The sequence below is a fragment of the Pelodiscus sinensis genome, chromosome 7 (assembly GCF_049634645.1).
Source record: "Pelodiscus sinensis isolate JC-2024 chromosome 7, ASM4963464v1, whole genome shotgun sequence".
NCBI lineage: Eukaryota > Metazoa > Chordata > Testudines > Trionychidae > Pelodiscus > Pelodiscus sinensis.
In genome coordinates, this window is record NC_134717.1 from 68,846,033 (window position 1) to 68,862,250 (window position 16,218).

A 16,218-nucleotide genomic window follows, 5' to 3' on the forward strand; every position below is an offset into this window, starting at 1 on the left:
TTTCTAAATATCACAACTCACAGCTCAGATAGGCTGCTAATTATTACAACGCATTCAAAGAATGGACCATAAGAAGAAACATTGTATTAGATAAACTCTTGTTGGTTTATCATATCTTGAGAGTAGGGCATTCTTGCAAGGTGCTGATTAACTGATTAACTCTTTCTTGACTGTCACCTGAACAACCAATACTACAAAAACTTCTCAACATAAGTGTTGCCAGAGGAAAGCAACAGTGAATGCGCTTGTGAGTTATAATGTTCTTTCTTCTTTTAGACTCCTACCCCACTTCTACAGCACAGTATGATTTGGGAAGATAATAGCATATTTCCCACTATTGTGGGGAAACTGCAAAGCTATTCAAAGTGCATGGAAACAGGACAGGGGAGTTTAAGAGGGAGATCAAGAGATTCCACCGCTGAACAGGCTGCCAGGTGAGTGGGAGAGCTACCAGAGGAAGTGGCTAGGCTGAGGAGCATCCGAATCCATGAGCAATTCCTGGACAGTATTCATGTGGAGACAGCTGAGGTAGCTGTCCCACTACACAAAACTGATGGCTCATCCATGTGGGCACTAATGATACTGCACGGTGTGACACTGGGCAGATCAAGAGTGATTACAGGGTTCTGGGAGTATGGGTGAAGGAATCTGGAGTTTGGATGGGTGGTATTCTTCTCAGTCCTTCCTGTCAAAGGTCAGGGTGCAGGCAGAGACAGGTGCATCCTGGAGGTGAAGATGGTGTCACCAGGACGACGTTGGCTTCCTCGACCACGGGATGCTATTCCAAGAAGGACTGCCAAGCAGGGATGGGGTTAACCTTTGGAGGAAGGGGAAGACCATATTTGGAGGACAACTGGCTAACCTAGTGAGGAGGGCTTTAAACTAGGTTTGACAGGGCCAGGTGACCAAAGCCCACAGGTAAGTGAAGAACATGGAGACCTGGGGGATGGGTTGGAAATGGGAGGGATCGTGGGCTATAATAGCAGAGATAAAGAAGGGACAAGGTAGAACTGGGAGGCAAGGTCAAATTGGTATCTTAGATGCCTATATGCAAATGCAAGAAGCATGGGTAATAAGCAGGAAGAACTAGAAATGCTAATAAATAAACAAAACTATGATATTGCTGGTCTCACAGAGACTTGGGTGGGATAATACATATGATCGGAATATTGCTATAGAAGGGTACAGCATACTTAGGAAAGATAGGCGGGGCTAAAACGGAGAAGGTGTTGCCTTATATATTAAAAATGTACATACGCGGACTGAGGTGGAGATGGATGTAGGGACCAGATGAGTTGAGAGTCTCTAGATTAAGTTAAAAGGGATAAAAAACTAGAGTGATGTCAGCTAGGGATCTGCTACAGACCACCTACCCAGGTAGAAGAGGTGGAAGAGGCTATTTTTAAACAACTAACAAAATCATCAAAAGCACAGAATTTAGTGGTGATAGGGGACTTCAACTATCCAGACATCTGGAAAAATAACACAGCAGGACACAGACAATCCAATAAGTTCTTGGACTACATTGGAGACAACCTTTTATTTCAGAAGGTTGAAAAAGCAACTGGGGGAAGCTGTTCTTGATTTGATCTTAACAAATAGGGAGGAGGTGGCTGAGAATTTGAAAGTGGAAGTCATCTTGGGTGAAAGTGCTCATGAAATCATAGAGTTCATGATTCTAAGGAATGGTAGAAGGGAGAACAGCAAAATAGAGACAATGGATTTCAAGAAGGCAGATTTTGTTAAGCGCAGAGAGTTGGTAGGTAAGATCCCATGGGAAGCAAGCCTAAGGGGAAAAACAACTGAAGAGAGTTGGCAGTTTTTCAAAGGGACACTATTAAGGGCCCAAAAACAAGCTATTCTACTGCATAGGAAAGATAGAAAGTATGGCAAAAGACTGTCTTGGCTTATCCAGGAGATCTTGCATGATCTAAAAATCAAAAAGGAGTCATATAGGGTATGTCTATACTTGCACCCTATTTCAAACTAGGGATGCAAATGCAGGCATTCAAAATAGTCAATAAAGCGGGGATTTAAATATCCTGTGCTTCATTAGCATGATCTCACCGTCGCGCTAGTTTGAGTCACAGTTGATTCAAACAAGGAAGTACGTGCCGGGAAGTGTTAGTTTGAACCAAACCCCTTGACTCCTCAATGATTTAAATATCAGCATAGAGAGTGCGCTTATTAAGTTTGCAGATATACCAGGCTGGGAGGGGTTGCAATTGCTTTGGAGGACAGGGTCATAATTCAAAATGATCTGGAGAAATTGGAGAAACGGTCTGAGGTAAACAGGATGAAGCTTAATAAGGACAAATGGAAAGTGCTCCACTTAGGAAGGAGCAATCAGTTTCACACATACAGAATGGGAAGCAACTGAGCACAGCAGAAAGAGATCTAGGGCTTATAGTGGACCACAAGCTAAATATGAGTCCACAGTGTGATGCTATTGCAAAAAAGCAAATATGATTCTGGGATGAATTAACAGGAGTGTTGTGAACAAGACATGAGAAGTCATTCTTCCACTCTACTCTGCGCTGATCAGGCCTCAATTGGAGTATTGTGTCCAGTTCTGGGCACCACATTTCGAGAAAAATGTGGAGAAATTGGAGAAGGTCCAGAGAAGAGCAACAAGAATGATTAAAGGTCTAGAGAACGTGACCTATGAAGGAAGACTGAAAGAATTGAGCTTGTTTAATTTGGAAAAGAGAAGATTGAGAGGGGACATGATAGCGGTTTTCAGGTATCTAAAAGGGTGTCACAAGGAGAAGGAAGAAAATTGTTCTTCCTGGCCTCTGAGGGTAGGACAAGATGCAATGGGCTTAAACTGAAGCAAGGGAGGCTTAGGCTGGATATTAGGAAAAACTTCCTAACAGTCAGGGTGGTTAAACACTGGAATAAATTGCCCAGGGCAGTCGTGGAATCTCCATCGCTGGAGATATATAAGAATAGGTTAGATAGACATCTATCTGGGATGATCTAGACCAGTGTTTCTGAAAGGGTACCACTGAAACACTTTCAGAAACACTTTAACTGGCCATCTCAGTTTGTTTATGTTCCGGAGCAGTGGCCATGGAGCCTTGTAGCTCCCATTGGCTCTGTTTCATCCTTTGCATCCAAGGGGAGCTGCGGGGAGCAGCGTGGGCTGGACAACCACTTCCCGTAGCTCCCCTTGGTTGCAAAGAATGAAATGGAGCCAACGGGAGACACAGGGTTCCGTGGCCATGACGCCGATACATAAACAAACCAGGGCAGCCAGTGAAGGTGTTTCTGCGGTACACTTTTAGAAACACTGGTTTAGAAGGTACTGGGTCCTGCCATGAGGGCAGGGTACTGGACTTGGTGACCTCTCAAGGTCCCTTCCAGTTCTAGTGTTCTATGATTCTATTCTATGATTCTATTCACTAGTCATAACTTGTATTTCAACATAAATGATCCCTAACTTGGAAACAAATTGATACTTGTTTCTTTTTCTGGGTGTTTTCTGGATTGTTTTGTTTTGTGAAACAAGTTGTTTGTTTGATTTAAGGATGAAAATGGTTGACGGGTTTTTTTTTGTACATCTCTTCTTCCAACAAAGAGGAGAATACATGCCTTCATCTAATTGTCTATAATTCTAGGAGCACATGCATACCATGATAATTGATACATTAAAAATTACTAGATATAAATATAGCCCAAATTTGCTGACCTTGAGGACGTGGATCAATACTTACCCAAACAATTGTTGAAGACTATTTAATTCTCTCGTTTTAATCTGTCAAGCAAGGATGGTTGATAGGATAATCTATTATTGCTATCCAAAGTACGCAACTCTAGTAACTAGTTAGGTGAACTCCTCTAGAAGACACTGCAGTGAGCATAAACCCTGTAGGAAATGTAGTGCAACAGTATGTATGGTGTGCAACAGTAAATTAACGGAGGCAACATCATCTTCTGACCATAATGCCTAAAGATATTGTATACGATTATTTACTATTTTGACTCACTGCTTCTGCTTCCCACTCACAATAGCAGTGATGGCTATGAAGGCAAACGTTAATGCAATAAAAATGGAGCTCGTGTAATAGGCACATACAAATCCAAGACCTAAATCTAAAAATAGTTGCATTATCTGTATTTTCTGACTCCAGCTGCACCTTCACTACCAGTGTCCTCTCCAGTCAATGGGCAAGAAAAAGGATTTAACACTTTTTCAAGCCCAAATAGAGGGGTAGCAATTTGAGATCCACTCAAGAACATAAAAGTAACATCAAGACTTCTTTTCTGAAGGGTGAGTTCAAACTGTGAGGTGAGAGCCATTAGAGGGTTTTTTTTAAATCACATTTTAGAGAGAAGTTATTCGTGACTCTCAAACGCTGGAGAAGATACTTGTTGCCAATATATACTCTTAATGTGTGTGTCTTTACAGGAGAAAGCAACATTAGTCTCTCAGAACCACCCCTGGAGAGGACACTTCCTAACCAATAGGATCTGTGTGTGTGTGTTTGTGTTTTTAAAGGAAAAAGACAAATTAGCTACTTGAAGAGCAACGGGGCCATTTCTTTGACATCTCTGTGTGTTTTTGAGTAAGATGCATTAGCCATTGTAAAAACCCTTGGTGGCTTTTGTGTGAGTTTGTAAAAAGACAGAAACACATTAATGTGTGTTATATCCAAAGACGACAATTATTAGTGAAAGTGTCAAGTACCTACACATATGCTCAGCATATATAAAAACATGTGAGATTACTGGACACATTATTGCCTTCTAATAAAGAACTCTACATATGGCAATTTGTCACATTTGGAAAAGAAGGGCTGTTGTTCTACAGCTAAAATATTTTTCTTTTAATGAAAAAATCAGAAGTAGTGTCAATTACCTAGGGGAAGAAATATTTAACCTGTATTAATGTTTGGACATATTTTCTAAAGAAAATCAATTTAGTTCTGAAAGTCATTCAGCACTCAGGATAAAATCTTAGCTCCCTTGAATCGATGGCAGTTTTAATATTCATTTCATTGGACCCAGGATTTTGTCCTACTGCTTAAAATCAAAACCACTGATTTATTGGCAAAAGTCATGCTACTCATGGTAGTAAGACAACCTTCTTTGGGATGGACTTTTACTTATGGTTTATGCCTATGGACCCTGTTTGTGGCATTTTTCCAAATGAATGCTGACTTACTTCCCTCCTTTTTATTAGATGTTTTTCCTCTATGCTCAGACTCTGTGCTTGCGAGGGGGTAAGTATTGCTCCTCAGAGGCAACCAGAGGTAGTATGTGAATTTCCCATGTTACTGGATGGAGGCTCAAGTCAGTTCTGTGTTGAGGATGGAGAAGAACCCCTAGATAGTGAACCCAGTTCTGGCTGCTGCTGGCTCTACCTGGCAAAAGGGTTACATTGAAAATGTACCATACAAAAATGCACACTTGGGGCAGTAAATATAAGGTGGATTTCCTTGGGAATATCTAGGGAGAGGTTAATACAAATTCCCTTCCTCAAGTTACACCCTTCGAATCATAAGTTATGTCTCAGTGAGGCCTTTCTTCCAGGCATGTTTTTATTAACTGTTCCCAGAGACTAAAGGTCAAAGGCTCATGCTGTATAAAGAAATGGCTGAACGGTTCAGCTGGGGTTCTGAATCTGAGACAATTATGAATATGTAAGCCTAGAGAAAACCCACTTATGCATTTTGAAGGACTGATGCCTGCCATAGCCCAGGGCTGGAGTTGTGGTGACCTTTGAGAGGCTTGTTCGCATGTATTATTGGCCTTCATATATCTCCTTTGTAATTCTTACATCTTAATAATAAATGTGCATGCTTAGAGAGAGGTATGTGGCAGCCCATAACTGCAAGCAATTAAAGAATTCATAGCTACGGGAAAGAAAGATAAGCAAGATGCTGATTTTTAGGTAGTCTGGCATGCTGGGGATATTGCACTGTAGGTAGGAATTGGGTAGTTTTCTCAGTGAGGAAGCAGTGAGACACGAGTCTCTCTCCAAGATAAATTACTGCTGGAAGCTAGAAATTTTAGATGGGTTCCCTTGGGTGCCCACAAGAGAACTACAGGTGCAGTTGTTTTGAAACTCTGACACCTCCTCCCCCTCATAACTTTTAGCTCAATTCTTTGAGCACTCACTTGACACCTTGGAGGCCTGAAACCTGTGTCTCCATCTTTGATGGGAGGGAGAGGGGGGAGACAAGAGGTGACCAAGTAGTCTTCTATCTATACAGAATATGCCCTAATCACTGAGCTATGGTATATTCTGATGTGGAACCCTGTCATTCTCTCCTGTTGAAGCTGTTCCAATATGACTTAATAAGGAAAGACTGGTTGACTCAGAGGCACTAGACACAGGGTCTCCCATATCTGAGGTCTGGTATTCCCTCCCTCTGGCCCTATGCCTGTTTCACTGTGAATAAATACTTAAACTGTCATTGGGCTAGAGAGACAGAGACAGAGACAGAGACAGAGAGAGAATGTTTCTTTAGTCCAATAGTTCTAGTCCTCAGTTTTAGCCCAGGATGGCATTGTATGGTAGACACCAATGCAATTCCAGTCAACAGCCTCTGAGCCGAGCAACAGCCTCTGAGCTGGATTAATTACAGCATACAATTTAGGCTGACAAACACTTGTCTTCCCTGGGTTTGCCAATCATTCTGGAGTTTAGGAGGGAGTGAAATTTCTGGGTTCCTAGAGTGAGACAGTAGTGAACAGGCCCAGAGGCTGAAACATAGGCACCTATGTCTGGATACCTAGAGGGCACAGTGGAAGTTCAGAGTATCTCAGAGATTACAAAACTGAGATTTAGCCATCTAGGTCCCAGCTGTAATGTTTAACTGCTTCAGGTCAAAAAGTCTAGTCTATACAGGTCAAATCTAAACATGCCACATCAGTATCCTGTGTGGACATGGAGATCTCAAGAGGGAATGTCTTGAACTGATGGCACATCTATAACAGCTGAAGCATTTCTATAAGATGGGGGAGGGAAGTATTTGGCAAAATGATATTCAAAGGCCATGGATGTAAATGCCACCCCAGAGTGTTTTAGCTCCCAGGACAAGGGTAGGAGAAGTGCATCATTTTATTTACTTTCCATGACTGAAACCCTGAGAAAGGAACATCAGCACCAACAATTGATAGATCAAGGAAAATTATACCTATTCCAGTGCCTGATAATTCATATATCTAGGTTCCTGGCTAAGATGGAGACTTACTGTGCCAGCTTCCATGATTCAAACTTCACTCTTTCCCCCCTTCACCCGCCAGCAGTTCCATAAATGACAGATCCAGCTGCATCAGGCTGCTTCTCTAGTCATGAGCCTCAAACACAGCTGCATGTTCTCAGGATGAAGCAGCCAAAAATGCCCAGGAAAAGTACATTCTTTAGGGATACTTGACTTTGTACTGACCCACCAGAGAACATAAAACTAAGCCATGCTACTCTGGACCCACAATTTTGAAAAAAAGTGCCTTCTCCCCCAAAAATACAGAAGACAAAGAAACACGTGGGTGTAAAAATAGCTCCCCCCCCTTGCAACCGAGGAAAAGAGAACAGGAAATTTTATTATAAATCAGCCAGAGACACTCAGAAATCACCTGAAAGTAACTGATAACTGCCAGTCTCAGATAGATGGAGGTAAATCAAACCAGCTTTCCAAGCCGCTCAGATATCAGACATTTCATCAGTACACTTAGGCTTTTAACCCACTCTGCACTGGAGTACCATATATCTAACTCTTCCTTCCCCTACATCTTTGGAACAGAAATACAGGTTGAATCTCTCTAAGCCAGCACCCTCGGGATCTGACTAATGCTGAACCAGAGAATTTGCCAAACCACAAGTCAATATTGTCTAGCAGCATTAACAACACTTCTACAGCTTACTGGTAAATTAGAGCTAAATAACAGCACAGAACACAGATCCAGGACTGGTGGCTGTAAACAAACTTTCTGGGACTACAGGAAACTTAGTTGGATGTTCACTTATCATGGGTGTGGCTAAGTAAAATCATGCCAGATTACTGACATTGCCATACCAGACAGTGCTGGAGTAACGAGGTTCAACATGTGTGAAACTTCAGCTCCCAAACAAAAAATCTTCGTTAGAAGATGTTGCTGAAGTGCTGCCTCTAACCACACTCATCTAGACCTCTTGTTAGCCAGAAGACTTTGTCTATTCACAGCACATTGAGTTACTGACATATCTGATACATATTTAACAAATGGAAATTAAGCATGCCTGATACAAGAGTCTGGAGGAACTTGATACAGATGGCTTATGTCACAGTATTGGCTTCTGGATTTTATTGGCTTCTGGATACTGTTTCCAGCACAAAAGAGGCACCATAAGATGTGTGGTTGATGCATATTTGCTGACATGCCTAGGCATTGATGTGGATTTTGAAGCAGTCAATGTAGAAAATAAAAACATAAAATCTCTCATTTTGTGTGGCTAAAAACATTAGCCCTGCAAAGTATACTACTACTAAATGGAGGGCAAAAACTCTGTATACTCTCTATTTGCAGTGTTGCAATGAGGTAGAACTCCTAATCAGATCTCAAAAGAAGAACATTCTGAACAGTACTGGCTAAGAGAGGTTTTAATTACACCATCACCTTTGGACAATTTTGAAATGTTGCATTGAAATCCTGCAGGCCCCTGAAGAAGTAGCTAGGAAAATAAGGACAAATACAGGCACCTTGAGTTGCTTATTAAGATTTATAGAGTTGAACCAAAGACTGAGTGAGTTCATGGGAAAACTCCTCTGCCGTGAACAATGCCAATCCAAATCAAAAGAGACATTGACAAAAATGATCAGCAAAGTCAGAATGGAAGAGAGATTGTGCACTGTAATGAAGGCCATTTGAAATCAGTCACACTCTATGGCAAAGAAAGATAATTCTTTCACATTTAGAGAAGTCTTGGCTTTTCATACACTAGAAACCATTTATTGAGTTCCCCTTAGATTACTCGCTACAGCATTTTGCACTAGATTTTTACCTGTCCCCAGCATCTGCTGGATGCTTCAGAATGAGAGGGGTGCCTAATCCAAAAAACTGCTTTTCTCTTTCTGATCCTGAGGCCAATGCAACAACTGTCTGTGCCCTCAGCATAGTTTAGAACAACCTTGTGGTTGCTCTGAACTACACCATATGCCTATGTCCTCAAGTCAATAAGTTAAAAGTAAATACAGACTGAATTCTTCTTCCTTTACTCCCATAGGGTATGTCTATGCTACAGCTTTATTTCGAAATAGTTTTTTTGAAATAATGCGTCTAGACGCAATGCATTTCAAAATAGCGTTTTTCTATTTTGAAATAGCGCATCCACACTGATAGGACACTGAATTGCATTTAAGGCTGGCCGGAACCGGTTCTGGCAGGGCTTCAGGTCAGAAGTTAGCCTCAGGCAGCAGCCACACAAGGTATCTGAGACCTGTGCTTAAAGGGACCCCTCCCTAGACAGCCGGTTCTAAGGCTCATGTTGGGGCCACTGGGTGAGGTGCAGTGACTGCTGGCTCTGGGCTGTCAGGCTTGGAGATGGCACAGGCACTATGGCCAGAGTCTACCCCTTTAGGGACTCTGGGGAGGGGGGGAGGGAGAGGAGTTTTCTTGGTTGTGCCCAGAGTGGCCACCAGGGCATCCTGGGAAGGGCTGAAGGCCTCCTATTTCGAAGTAAGCATCTACACAGCGCTTATTTTGAAGTGGCAATTTTGAAATTGGCGCTATTCCTCATGGAATGAGGTTTACTAATTTTGAAAGAAGCACACTGCTATTTCGATTTAATTTTGAAATGGCGGTTTGGCTGTGTAGACAATAGTAAAGTTATTTCAAAATAACTTTGTTGTGTAGACATAGCCATAAAGAAACACCCTGCTTTTTAATAAGTCCCATTGATTTCAAGGGGAGTTCTTGCAGTATAATGCAATAATCAATGAAAGGGCAGCAAAATTCACTCTGGCTAATTCATTCCCATTGACACCATAGTTGCTTATCAAAATAGAAGGGGAAAAACAGAACACATATACAATCACCAATAAAACAACTAATGAAAAAAATGTTGCAATCCTTTGCCCCTTTTCCTCGCTTCTAAATCTTGAGTCAACAATGATAATTTTGGGCTCAATTACCTGCTGCCACAACTAGAATTGTTGCTGTTCTTTCTACTTATTAATATGTATTACCATATGGTCTAGCTGGTTTTACTTTTCTGCAAATACTCAAGTAAAAAAATATTCAGTGGCCTATTCTGAGGTTTTTAAGTCCCGGCTTAACAAAGCTCTGGCTGGGGTGATTTAGTTGAGATTGGTCCTGCTTTTATCAGGGGGTTGGACTCAGTGACCTCTTGAGGTCTCTTCCAACCCCATGAGTCTATGAAGAACCTTAAAGTACTAAACAGAATACACTTCTTTGGCTTGCTCATTTTCAGGCGGCTTTAAAATATGTCGCATATCCCACACAGATGGCCTGAATCTGCAGCCACTATTTAACAGTGAAACACTGAATCAAGGTTGTTATCTGAATGATAAACATGGATACAAACCCGATCCTGATCCTATTTAACTATAGTTATGGTGAGAGTCACATTTTTGCTTTTGCAATGCAAAAAGGAAAAGAAACAAGAGGAGAGTATGACAACTACAAAACAACCAGCAACTTCTACCAGCAGTGTAAGGAAAGCACATGGAAAAAATAAAGTGATAGACAAGCAGTAGATAATGTGGTTTAGTGATAGGGGTATCTTCCAAGTATCTACAGTTCTGGGTTCTAGTCCCAGCTGTGCTCTCTACCCTAATCTGGGAAATAAAAGGTTCCTATTTTCTCACATTTGAATGAGCAGGTTTATTCAGTTTTTGAATGCTAAGGAAATACAGAATAGTATCTGAACTCATTTTTTTAATTCTTTGCTGTTTCTCTGTCACTACTGCGTATGGCTTGTAGGATGAGCATGTAGGCTCCGCACACTGGCCATTAGTGCCTGCCACCAGCCCTTTGTGTGCCCATGGAACATACTCACTGTTTTGCAAGAAGGGGCTACAATTGATTCACAAAACCCACATGAAGCTTGCTCAGAGGAAACAGTTCTTGGATGCTCATTATTTCTGTCAGTTAGAAGAAAATGGAAGTACTGATTAAGTTTATCCTACTTGATGAATTCTGCCACTGTACACTCACTGCATGTTTTATTACAACTGTCTACAAGTATGCATTCATTACTCCACTAAAATTGCAGCTATGTGCAAATAAGCTTCCTTTTGTGCTGGAGGAGACAATGAATTAAACACTGGAAGGATTTTATTCTCTGATAGTATAAATAAACAAATCACAGGGAAAATAAACCTAAGCACATTTACATTGAGAGAATGTGACTGACTAGGTATTTGAATGCTGTGTGCATAAGAATCCCTAACCAAACACTGGATTCTAATTGACTTTTGTAAGTCAATTCATATTGGATTTTACCATGGCAGTTGTCAATGCTCTACAGTTGAACAGCTCATTGAGTTAAGAGCTAGTAAGTCACTCACATTCTGGGCAGAGATTACATTCTGCAAGTACCAGTGAAACAGCAAAAATAATCCATCAAAATGATGTGTAGCCAGGAAAGGATTTCTATAAATGCTAATGTAAATAGTGGCATATTGTTCTGGTTATACTTCCATTGTTATGTCAGGTTAGGGTGATTTTTAGAAGGAGAAACTCAAAAAATAAGACTGGCATATGGTTCTCTCAATTCTTTACAAATGATTATGCAGAATAAATAAATTAGTATATTTCCAAAATTAATAGTCTGTGTTTTAGGAAAGTCATTGCATTTTGCTTCACATGACAAAACTGGGTAAATTTCATTTTCATATGATGCTGCTAATATTGGTAAACCTGCTTTGCAATCATTAACCCCTGTATGGCAAGAGTGGCAAAAGTACAGCCCTGGAGAAGCCTCAAGACAACAAACAGGTTAACCAGGATCTTTATCTCCATGTTGAACTGAAGTGGAACTTGGTTTAGTTAAGTAGTTGGAGTAAAGTACTGGGCAAAAGGTCATTCTTGTGGTAGTTTTGGCTCAACCAGAAACAGCAATTACCCTACAATTAATCTGTTCTCCTTTGTTTTCCCCATCCCAATTTTGCAAACTTGGAAGAATCTGAGATTTTGGGTAGGACTCAGTGAGCATAACATTTTTGGTGTCTTTTCCCATGCAAGAGAACCAACTCAATGGCAAAAAATATAGAAGGTTGAAAAAGCTACTGGGGGGAAGCTGTTCTAGATTTGATTTTAACAAATAGGGAGGAACTGCTTGAGAATTTGAAAGTGGAAGGCATCTTGGGTGAAAGTGATCATGAAATCATAGAGTTCGTGATTCTAAGGATTGGTAGAAGGGAGAACAGCAAATTAAAGATGCTGGATTTAAGGATGGCAGATTTTGTTAAGCTCAGAGAACTGGTAGGTAAGATCCCAATGGAGGCAAGACTGAGGGGAAAAACAACTGAAGACAGTCGGCAGTTTTTCAAAGGGACATTATTAAGGGCCCAAAGGCAAGCTATTCTACTGTGCAGGAAAGATAGAAAATATGGCAAAAGACCGCCGTGGCTTAACCACGAGATCTTGCATGATCTAAAAATAAAAAGGAGTCAAATAAAACATGGAAACGAGGACAAATTACAAAGCATGAATTTAGGCAAACAATACAGGAATGCAGGGGCAAGATTAGAAAGACAAAGGCACAAAACGAGCTCAAACTAGCTACAGGCATAAAGGGAAACAAGAAGACATTCTATAAATACATTAGAAGCAAGAGGAAGACCAAAGACAGGGTAGGCACATTGCTCAGTGAGGAGGGAGAAACAATAACAGGAACCTTGGAAATGGCAGAGATGCTCAATGACTTTTGTTTCAGTCTTCACCAAGAAGTCTAATGAAGGAATGCCTAACATAGTGAATGCTAGTGGGAAGGGGGTAGGTTTAGACGATAACATAAAAAAAGAAAAAGTTAAAAATCACTTAGAAAAGTTAGATGTCTGCAAGTCATCAGGGTCTGATGAAATGCATCCTAGAATACTCAAGGAGCTGATAGAGGAGGTATCTGAGCCTCTAACTATCATCTTTGTAAAATCATGGGAGACAGTAGAGATTCCAGAAGACTGGAAAAGGGTAAATATAGTGCCCATCTATAAAAAGGGAAATAAGAACAACTGAGGAAACTACTGACCAGTCAGTTCCACTTCTGTGCCAGGAAAGATAATGGAGCAAATAATTAAGGAAATCATCCGCAAACTCTTGGAAGATTATAAAGTGATAGGGAGCAGCCAGCATGGATTTGTAAAGAACAAATGATGTCAAACCAATCTGATAGCTTTCTTTGATAGGGTAACGAATCTTATGGATAAGGGAGAAGCGGTGGATGTGGTATATCTAGAATTAGTAAGGCATTTGATACGGTCTTGCATAATATACTTATCAATAAACTAGGCAAATACAACATAGATGGGGCTACTATAAGGTGGGTGCAAAACTGGCTGGATAACCATTCTCAGAGAGCAGTTATTAATGGTTCACAATCCTGCTGGAAAGGCATAACAAGCGGGGTTCGTAGGGGACTGTTTTGGGACCGGTTCTGTTCCCAAAACATCAACTATTTAAATATTGGCATAGAGAGTACGCATATTAAGTTTGCAGCGGATACCAAGCTGGGAGGGATTGCAATTGCTTTGGAGGACAGGGTCATAATTCAAAATGATCTGGACAAATTGGAGAAATGGTCTGAGGTAAACAGGATGAAGTTTAATAAGAACAAATGCAAAGTGCTCCACTTAGGAAGGAACAATCAGTTTCACACATACAGAATGGGAAGGAACTGTCTAGGAAGGAGTATGGCAGAAAGGGATCTAGGGGTTATATTGGATCACAAGGTAAATATGAGTCAACAGTGTGATGCTGTTGCAAAAAAAGCAAACATGATTCTGGGATGCATTAAGAGGAGTGTTGTGAGGAAGACACAAGAAGTCATTCTTCCGCTCTACTCTGTGCTGATTTGGCCTCATTTGGAGTATTGTGTCCAGTTCTGGGCACCACATTTCAAGAAAGATGTGGAGAAATTGAAGAAGGTCCAGAGAAGATCAACAAGAATGATTAAAGGTCTAGAGAACATGACCTATGAAGGAAGACTGAAAGAATTGGTTTTGTTTAGTTTAAAAAAGAGAAGACGGAGGGGGGACATGATAGCAGTTTTCAGGTATCTAAAAGGGTGTCATAAGGAGGAGGGAGAAAACTTGTTCATCTTGGCCTCTGAGGATAGGACAAGAAGCAATGGACTTAAACCCCCCAAGGGAGGTTTAGGTTGGACGTTAGGAAAAAGTTCCTAACTGTCGGGGTAGTTAAACACTGCAATAAATTGCCTAGGGAGGTTGTGGAATCTCCATATATGGAGATATTTAGGAGTAAGTTAGATAAATGTCTATCAAGGATGGTCTAGACAGTACTGGGTCCTGCCATGAGAGCAGGGGACTGGACTCGATGACCTCTCGAGGTCCCTTCCGGCCCTAGTATTCTATGATTCTATGAAAAGAATGGGCTAAGATGGGCCTAAGTAGGAGGCAAAATGTGTGGCTGTGAGTGTGATATGAGAGGAAGGGGGCTGACATCTTCCTTGGGCCCTCTGGCAAGCTGTGCTGGCGGACCGGCTCCATGTCCTCAGAAGGGGTGGGGCCGGGTAGCAGTGTTGGGCTCCTCCTTCCAGCCTCAGAGCTGCATGGAGCTCCACCGGTGATTTAAAGAACTCAGGAGTCCAGCCACCTCTACAGCAACACAAGCAGCTGCTGGGAGTCCTGGTCCCCTTTGAATCATGGGCCCCAAGGAAATTGCCCTCTTTGTCTCCCTCCCCAGCAATGGGCCTGTGTGGGAGATGAGAGACCAACGATCCAGCCAAGCACAGTCACAGAGGATTGAATAAATTCCTTGGGGAATAGAATTACTTCAATAGACACCTTGCGAGACCTCACCACAGAGACCAAAGAGCTACACTTGACGGGTAGAAAGCCCTTACACTGTGCTTCATTTATACATATGTTTTGCACATTTTCTGCTTCCTACGAGTGGTTATTTCATAAGCTGGTGGGAGTGTTATAAATCCGTTCTTCTTTGCTTGGATATATATATATAAATGTGCCACCTAGTGACTTGTGTTTGAACTGAAGTTTCTATGCTATTGGGCTCTATACAGAGATAACAGGGTGAAACATAATGGTCTGTGTTATGCAGGAGGTTAGAGTAGATGACCTAACGATCCCTTCTGACCTTTAACTCTATGAATCTATTAATGGACTGAAAAGAAAAAAAAATCATTTGTGGAGCAGATACAGATGGCACAAAGGAAGGATTAATGCAGAGCAATACAAGCTTACTTCATCCCTCCTCCCCAAACCAGAGTTGAGTCACTTTCCCTATTACCCAACAGATGCTCTTGTGCGTGCTTTTTTACTAACTCAGCTACAGTACATGGAGATCCTGTGTAGCTTACATCAACTAATCCCTGAGGCTTTGTATTTCTGCAGAAAATGATACACATCACAGACTCCTTTATCTTTTCATGATATACATCTTTGATATGTATTATGGCATAGAACAAGTCTAACTATGGTGTAGTCATGCATATAAAACACATGTCATCAGTAGCTGAAAAGTAGGCCTGGGGGTATTTAAAGCTGAGTGGGTGGGTATTCTATTTTATTTGACATTAATGTGACAACTCCCTTAATCTAAAAAATGAAGCCAGTAAATGCTTTTCTACAGCTAATGAAGTATAAACTGCTATTGAATACATCCCCAAAAGGAGCAGTTTTCTTGTTTATCAAAACAGTCCTACCTTCCTTGCTATGAAACATAACATTTCCTGCAAACCAGGATGACTTTTGTAGATGTTTTTCTTTTACAGAGGGATCATATAAGACAAACCATTTTCACAGCCTAAGAAACCGCGCTGGGTTCTGCATTCCATTCTGATTTCTTTCATTTTCATCAGATAGCAACGGAGTATCTGGCAAGCCAATCTCATTCCATGCTGTTTTGTGGCTAGCTAGAAGAAGAGGTGCAGAAGGAGACAAGGAAATATAATTTTTGGTCTCTGGTCCCCACTCCTTTGTGCTAATTCAGAAGTGCTACGGGACAGTAAGCTGATGTAACATAGTTGCGGGGGATTTTCGCAACATCAATGTATAGAAAGCATGTATCACC